The sequence below is a fragment of the Chelonoidis abingdonii genome, chromosome 10, assembly GCF_003597395.2.
Source record: "Chelonoidis abingdonii isolate Lonesome George chromosome 10, CheloAbing_2.0, whole genome shotgun sequence".
In the NCBI taxonomy this organism is placed as follows: domain Eukaryota; kingdom Metazoa; phylum Chordata; order Testudines; family Testudinidae; genus Chelonoidis; species Chelonoidis abingdonii.
The window spans coordinates 57,092,274-57,100,837 of NC_133778.1; the positions used below are offsets into that span (position 1 = coordinate 57,092,274).

General features: G+C 40.5%; 1 long non-coding RNA gene across 5 annotated transcripts in view; it reads right to left on the minus strand.

The window, feature by feature from the left end:
* LOC116821368 (uncharacterized) overlaps positions 1–7,949 on the minus strand; it is a 68,477-nt gene extending 60,528 nt beyond the window's left edge. For all 5 annotated transcript variants that reach the window (XR_012656665.1, XR_012656668.1, XR_012656667.1 and 2 more), the window contains exons 1-2: positions 7,773–7,949; positions 6,651–6,888 (exon numbers count right to left, since the gene is read on the minus strand). This is a non-coding gene — a long non-coding RNA (uncharacterized LOC116821368). The remainder of the gene's footprint in view (positions 1–6,650; positions 6,889–7,772) is intronic.
* Positions 7,950–8,564: the final 615 nt, after the last annotated feature.

Sequence of the window (8,564 nt, forward strand, 5' to 3'; positions counted from 1 at the left end):
AGCACTGAGACGTATGTCATCCAACCCCATGTAGAATAGTTTGTAGGAATAATTTTCTTCACGGTTAGAGAAATCAAAGCTTCATACTGTCTTATTTCAGTGATAAAATTTATTTTGGTCCCAAGCTCTTGGGTTGGCAGGAAGTGGCAATACTGTAATGATCCCCTCCTTCTGCCCTCACAAAGTATCGGTAGAAGGAGGGCAACATGCTCAGCCCCTTACAGAAGAAAAATGCCTTCTATTGCTCTTGTGCAATCCCATCTGGCTGGCTCAGAAACAAGCACTGAAGGACCCATGCCCCAGAGGAAGCCCTCTTTGGAACCAGAAGAACAAATGATTCTGGAGGAGCTATGGAAGGATGGGTTCACCAACGGAAGAAAACTTCTCTCTACTTCCCCTCATTGTTCCAATGGCCTTTCACAGTCGTCAAGCCAAGCTGGTGAAAAACTCTCAGAAATGGAGGCTCAGTTGGTTCCCTTGGCACCCACCACTGTTACTCCAGGTTCACTGCACTAGGAACTAACAGGTCCTATTAAATCCCAGCTGTGGCTTACCTTTTACCCTCACAATGCAAGAGTACCTCTTCCACTTGACTGAACATTCGCTCTGCATTGCATCATGGATTTGGTCCCCAGAGTCTCCTTGCAAGTCTGGAGTAGCAAGTGTTGTGTTTGTCAGTTTTAGGGCTCTGTCTCTCAGACATCCTTGCTCTCAGTTTCTTCCATTTAAGCCTCCTGAAGTGTCTTATAGAATAGTGGCTTTTCTGTTTCATTCACAAACAGCTATGAAGCCACCTCTTTTCTTCCTACTAGAATTTAGGAAGTTGCCATTATCTCTAACTCTCCCTGGAGCAATGTGTTTGTCTTTTATGATAACCTCATGCATCTTCCAGAAGCTTCTCAGTTTATTGACATGCCTGCTGTCCATTCATCTCTCTTAATTCAGGCACATGCAGACACACACTCCCAGCAAGTTGCCATTTTCATTGTATGCCTGTATTCCCTTTTAACTGACTTCATGCACATAGTCTCTGCTTGTGCCAAACTCATTAACCATCAGCTTAGCAACAATTTTCAGCAGACACTTTGTTCTAATACATTTGGTTATGATGATTTCACATTCCTTAATACGTTTTTCAGAGCTGGGCATGTGCACAATGCTGTCACTGTAAGTTATGTAAAAATTGCAGGCCCCAGGCACAAATTAGGTAGGTGAATCCTTTTGCAGATCAGTCAGCTACTCCCTCAAGTCTGACTTTAATAACACGTTGCACTTTTATTGCACCTTCCATCTAAGGATCTCAAAGCACCATACAAAGATGTTCAAGCACTATCGTCCCCAAGAAAATTAAGTCATTGAGAGATGAAGTGATTGGCTCAGTCACATAGGAAGTTAATGGCAGAGCTGGGAATAGAACCCAGCTCTAATAACTCACAGTTCAATGCCTTAGCTACGTCATCGAACTTCAGAGAGGTTGTGGATAAATTTTCCAGCATTAGGGCCAGATTATCTGCTGTGGCTAGAATGGAGCTATAAGACTCAAGTTGGGAACAAATTAGCAGCTCAAATGTGCTGACTGACTGGCAAAGGTTTACTAGCTGGAGTGTAATACATTTCAGCCACACCTCTTTCCAAAACACTCCTCTTTGCCCCTGATGTGCCCTATGCAATTAAAGCTGTGGGGAAGGGGATATGGAAGCCAGCTACATCATAACTATGCTGGGGGAATCAGCTTGTGGGATACAGCCAGTCTGAATTCCCTTTGTGCTTCCTGAATGGCACCAAGGAAGCCAAGCAGAACAGAGCCCTGTTCCTTAAAGTGAAAGAAAGTCTTGGTGATCTCATTATCTGGTCTACAAATAACCATACATAAAATATTTGATACCACAGGCCTTCTGAAGCTGTTGTTTCAGTGCTATAGGAGTATTGGTACCAAGGATGAAAACATTCTAATCTTGATTGGTTGGCTGAAAGTACCGGTAATTTTTCCCCTGTATTGCTATCTGTCATCTTGTTGCTTCTTCCTCATCTACTTTTGTTTCTATTTTAATTTGAGCTACTTTATGTAGCGACCCCACGCTGAACTCGTCACTCTGCAGAATATTCTTATTCTGGAAATTTGCCAATGTGTCATGCTGTACTGAACTTAAGATGCCTTTCTGAATCTGTACCACCCATCTACCTGACAATTGGCTCAGAATGAGAAATAATACATGGGACAAAAAAAAAAAAAAAAAAAAAAAGAAAGAAAAGACAGAGACAGCCTTAGGAAAAGAATCCATATGCATACTTACACATTTAATTGACTTTAACCAAAGCCCCTTTTTTAAAGGAAGTATTTTCAAAATGAATACTGATATTTAAATCACAGTAGCAACAGTGGGTCAAAAATGAAATTGGGAGTGGTGAGGGGGACAAGCATTTGGAAGCCAGAAACAAACCTTGGCAATTGAAAGCAGCAAGAAAAGTGTTATGCATGCAACTGCTTAAGTCTTGCTTGACTTCGTGATGACAAAAAAAAAAAGTCTCTCTTTTTCTCAGCTCAGTGATTACAGCAAACCCACAGTGCCAGCTTCAGACTGGCAAGGCAACTAGCATTGCACACAAAAACAAATTCACTGGTTGTTTTTTAATGCTTAGATTTGTTTAGTTGTGAAGGTCTTTCACATTCACCCATATCCTCTCCATCATTTGAAGGATATTTCTCCTTCTATTGTCCTTCTTTAAAGCTAACAAAATAGTAAACAAACAAGGAATGAGAAAAGTATATTCCATGTGTGAAACAAATGTAGATTATGCCCCTCATAAAACTCACCAGGGTTTAAGAGCACCAGTGAAAGAAGTACAGCAATGCTACTGCTGCTGAGAGTTAGTTTGTCATACCTCATAGCCCTGAGAGGTGTTGGTACTGCTATTTAATTGTCAGAAGATGAAAGTATTTCCAAGAGAGGCACTTTCCATCCTGTCTTTCCCTTTAGAATCCGACATTTCTGATACCCTCCCCCCCACACACATTCCATCCAGTTGTTCCAACTGAAAGAACAAACTAAACAAGATAGATTTATTTAAAGAGATCTGAACCCTTAAGATACTTTAGCCTGCAGAGCCCTATTCTGACAATACTGAATATTAAGAATTGCAATTTAGATATAACAGTGTTGGATCAAAGGTCCACTTTTTAGATATGGAGAACTGTGGTTCATCTATCTGGATTATTAGCATATTATAATTTTTCTTGAACAAATACACTAACTTCAGACAATGCAGAGGAAATGCTGCTTCCTATTTATGTTTGAGCTTACCCACATCAGCCCTCATGAGAGGTCCATTCCAGCAGGTCCACAAGGATTGTCCATTATAATGTATTGTGTGTCCAACGGAGAACAGTAGACATTGTAGCATTTGGAAGACCTGCAGGAATGCACTCTGTACTTTTCAGTAAGAGCCACTGACCCATATGATACTTCAAAGTAATGAAATAGTAAATGATCTTGTTCCAACGCAATTTTCATTAGCACGGATCTGCTTTTGAGATACAAAAGTTACAGATCATCCATTAATACATTCCGATCTCCCAGCAGGATCCCAACCCATGTGTCTTCAGAATTCATTTTTCTTATTTTGGGATATAGAGACTTAGAGATAGATTCTGATCTTGTTTACATCTTTGCAAATCCAAAAAGTTCTTTACAAGCAATGCAATTATTCCAGACCAATTTAACAAGATCAGAATATGTCCCATAGAATGTATCCCCTTTTTCTAGCAATAAAATGGGCCAAATTCTGTTCTCAGCTACAGTGTGTAAATCTGGAGTAATTGCAATGATGTTATTGGAATCCAGTATAGCTGAGGGCATAACTCAGCCCACCATGTGCAGTGACACCTGCAGGGATGATATGGCAGTAGGCTTTGAAGAAAGAAAAGTAATAGTATCAGGATTACTAGGGTGTATATAGTCAACCAAGCCAGTCCACCCACCCTCTTCTAGGGAACAGATCCTCTGCACATCAACCTGACAGAGAGGAACAGTCATTCTCTTCACATTATAAAGATACATACATGAACCATAATTGAACCGTCAAGATGCAAGCATGCCTAAACTGAGTAACCATATGATTGCATTACAGTAATCTTTGTCCATCAGTCCCTCTCTGCTGTTTGTTACCCTCTTTCATTAGGCCATATCTAAAATTCAGATAGTAAGCTCTTTGTGGGCAGGGTCCTTATCTTTCTGTCTGTAAAGCTTCACTATTCTTTTAATAAAAATAATAAGTGATTTGGTTACTTGGGGCGTTTTCTCCCCGGAAATATTCTCGTAGGTTAAACAAAATGTTGGTGTCAGATAAGAGGGAGTAAAAGATTTTTGATAAAAGAACTGAGTGAAGAAATGGATGCACTTACAGGTTCTTAACTCTTTCATAGCTATTGAGCATCTACCACCATTTTCTTTTGACTGCTGTTTAGACATTTTTAAGATCCTTCATTTTCAGGGTTTTTTTGTTTGTTTTAATCTCCCAGGAATGTATCAGGTTTTATTTAAAATTTTCAAAAACCCAGATGGTGCGGGGGAAATCGGTAAAACCAAAAATGAAGGGCACTAGAGGGAGAAGGCCCAGTACCCATAGAGGGGGAAAGGGGCTACTCACCATGTAGCAGTTGAGGAAGCCTTCCATTCCCTGCAGCAGTCTGGTGGTCTCAGCTACTGGGACCTTGCTCCTGGCCTGTCTTACTCCCCCAGTACACAGAGGAAGTGAACAGGGCCCAACTGAAGGGCCAGAGTCATGAGGGGCACAGAAACTCTTTAGTACTGACCCCCCTGCCGGAAGAGCCTCCTCCTGACCCCAAGCCTTCAATGTGGCCCACCCACTTTCCTGGCAAAAAAATTCCCAGATCCCAGAAAAGCCAACGTTCAGGTGAAAAATGAGTAAAACCTGACTATTGACTCTTTCAAAACCTGGGGAAGTTGCAGGAAAATTGGTAAATACTGGTAACACAGAGCCTTAGATAATTTTTATATTTATTTGGGGCTTCCTGATCTTGGATTTCATAGTGTACAACTTTCTTTCTCCCCCTAAAAGTAACTAACAGCAGCATATAGCCCAAAAAACTTACATTCTGTTTCCTAGATATAGACAGCCCATTGCTTACAATGAAGGTCCTAGATTTTCCTTTATTTATTTGTAGATTGGCATCCTTTTGAAGCACTAAAACAATGATATTTCTTAGTGCAGTTCTCTTAAGCTAATAGATTGGTCCATCTCTCTAATGAAAGCGAAGTGAGCTCTTTCTCACACATATATATTTGTGTGTGTATGCGCGCGCGCGTGTGCACATTCCAGCATTTCTAAGCAACTTGGTCATCTGCTTTCTTGAACTGACAGTCATCTACTATGTTCCGTGAATTACAGTGAGTTATTTAACTGAACAAGCTCTTGTCTCAACACAAGTTCCTCTTTCTTAGCTGGTTTTTTAAATATACTTTCTTCATCAACATCTACCAAACAAACAAAGTCTGTGTTCTTACACACAGATTCAAAATCTAGTATAATTATACCATGTGGCATCTAAGTCTTTAATGTTGTTTTGTCCTGACCTAATGTCGTGTTTTAGGATTTCTCAGACATGCTCTTTCTGTATGCACTCCTCGACATCTGTTTACAAAACTTCTTGCATTTTTTCCCCTTCTTTATTACTTCACTAGAAAATTCCTTGCCCAATTCAGGCTTACACTCAATAGAGACTGATTCATGTCAGTTGGGTTTTATTCTGTCATTAACCATTTGAGAACCTATATTTATAAACTCAGTCAAGGGGAGGCACCACGTCATGAGATCTATGAATTTCTTTATTTTATGGGATTTTCTCTGGCGTGCACCACTTTAATAGCTGAGCACCTACAGACACTCTTTAATATATCCTCCCAACCCTCCTTGAGATGTTGGCAAGTATTGTTTTCCCCGTGATACAGATGAAAGCTTGACATAGATTGAGATTAAGAGACTTGCCCAAGGTCATATAGGAAGTTGCAGCAGATCTGGAAACAAAAGCCAGATCCTCTAACTCCCTGTCCAGTGACTTAACCTCTGGAATGAAAGGACCAAGCTCAGCTCTGTGGTAATATTAACACTATCATAGCTCTTTTAATATAAACTTTATAATAATTCACAAGTTAACCAGGAAAGTACATCGAGCTCCCAATGCTGCTTTCCAAGGAAAAACTGAAACCACCATAAAGCAGTTGGAAATTAGTCCTTGTATACAAAACAGAATAAACTGTTGTACTCTCTGCCTCTTCTTCCCCTCAGAGTAAACCAACCACAGGCATAGAAGTTACTCTAAGGGAAAGAATAGAAATACTTCATCTATGGATCACACACTTCAACCTAGGCACTTAACATAAGCAAGACAAAAGTATGAGTTAATAATTCCTGAGTCTTTTTTTTCACCCATTTTCTTAAAAATCAAAGAAAGTGAGAGCAAAGACCCCTCAGAAAAAACTGTTCAAGCCATTCATTGGCAAATAGTAAAATAATTCCAAGTATCAAAAGATGATCAGAACTGAAGCTTATACAGTATTTATGTCCATTCTCCTCTCCCTGTTCCCACATCACTATTGATATCAATAGGAACAATATACACACATACATACACAGTATTAGGCCTTATCCTGCAAGCTGTTCAGCACAGCGACCCAATGAAGTCACCAGAGCACTAAACATGGGTGAGGAATCCACCTGCATGGAAAAATCTGCAGAGTCAGGGCCCAATTCTTCCACCCTTACTCATACTGAGCAGTGCTCTCCTCTGTGAGTAGCCCCATTGAAATTAATTGGGCTATTCAAAGAGAAAGGCACTGCTACACACAGGTACAGGAGGCAGAGTTGAGCCTGTAGGGAAGAAAAGAATACATTCGGGTATACAGTAGAGAGAACTTTCTTATAGTTTCACTTTTCTTAATAGTCCAACACCGTGCTCAGTGAAATGAATTTGGTGGTCTCAGTCCAGCTCCCACTGGACAGGTGTCAACAGAAAATCCACTATCACAAATTGCTCTGAACTAACATTCTTGCTGTCAGTCTCAGCAAAAAAAGACCAAGGACAAAATAGGCACTGAGAATAAGTGACCCCCCTCACCACTAGAGGTGTCTCTCCATGACATCATTATAGCACACTGGTGAGGGCCTCAATCGTTATCCTTCATGAGCAACACACACACACACACTTATTAAAGAATAAGCTCCCAAATCTCTGTCATATTCAAGACCTTTTAATGTAAGCATTTTAGTGCAGTTTTAATCCTAATGCCAAAAAGAGGCAAACACTTTTACATTGTCTCCATATACAGGATGCTGGCTTGACATCATTTAATAAAGACAATGTTCATGCTCTCTCTCTTTGTTATCCAGTATTTGGAATCATGTGAAAAACTTGGCTGAGTATGAAACAACTTCAAAAGACACATTTCTGTGCCAGCCAGGATGCATCAAAGTAGGGAAACTAACGACCCAATTCACCTGATCCTACTAGCTGATAGAAAAGTACAGGGAAGCTGTTTTATCAATGTACCTTCCTAACACTTCCTTCCTATTCCAGATTCTATTTAAACTATTCTTCCATCCCACCAACCAGGCCTTCAGTCTGCTGCAGTTCTCAACTTTAAGGGATGTGAAAGGAAAAGCAAAGGAAAGCCTAAAAAAGAGAGGCCTGTACGTTTCTGTGCAGTTACTAAGCAGTCATATCCTTCTGCTTTCCCCTGAAAATCAAGTATCACCTTATCGTTTCCTCACCAAGATTAACTCCTGCTTCCTGAAGAGTATTTCTGAGGTAGAAAGTAGAGGTGGTGAAAAAAAGGGGGAGCTGAAATGCCCAATCTGTCAAACTCCATTTTAGAAGAAAGGAAAACTGAAAAGTGAACGTATTTAACATGAGCTATTTCCTGCACTCAGGAGGGAAGAAAGCATGCTACTAACTGTGTGCATGAGGAGATCTGCACTAGTGTTATCTCTGACCTGCAGCTTAGCCCTTGTGTCTCAGCTGCCAAAAAGCTCCTATTCAACGTTATGCTGAGTTCATCAATGCTCCACGTGTCAGGATCCTAACAGGAAAAAGCAGGACAGACAGTCACTCTATTCAACTGCCTGGGGACCCCATGACAACTAAAATCCCCTTGCAGACTGTCCATATCAACCTATGGCAGGTCAGAACACATAACCCCTCTAGAACCACAAGCTCAGGCCCACACCCTTTCCCCTTGTCAACACTGTCACTTTAAACAGACCATCTAGCCTTATCACAAAACCTGAAGTAAGTATGACAATTAAGATGGATTGCAAAGCCTGCTTGTGCTTTACAATTAACAATAACTTGGCAGCGTGTCCCACGCAACTGTTGGGTGGTATGGCAAGAACTTTATCCCTGCTTAGTACTGTATTAGCATATTTAGTAGGCTGCAAGACATAATTCCTAAGATATGAACATATTTTGTCTTTTCAAAAATCTGCAATTAAGCTATAATGTGCAGACAGCATACAACAGGCAATGAACTTTGCAAACCCAGTGCTGT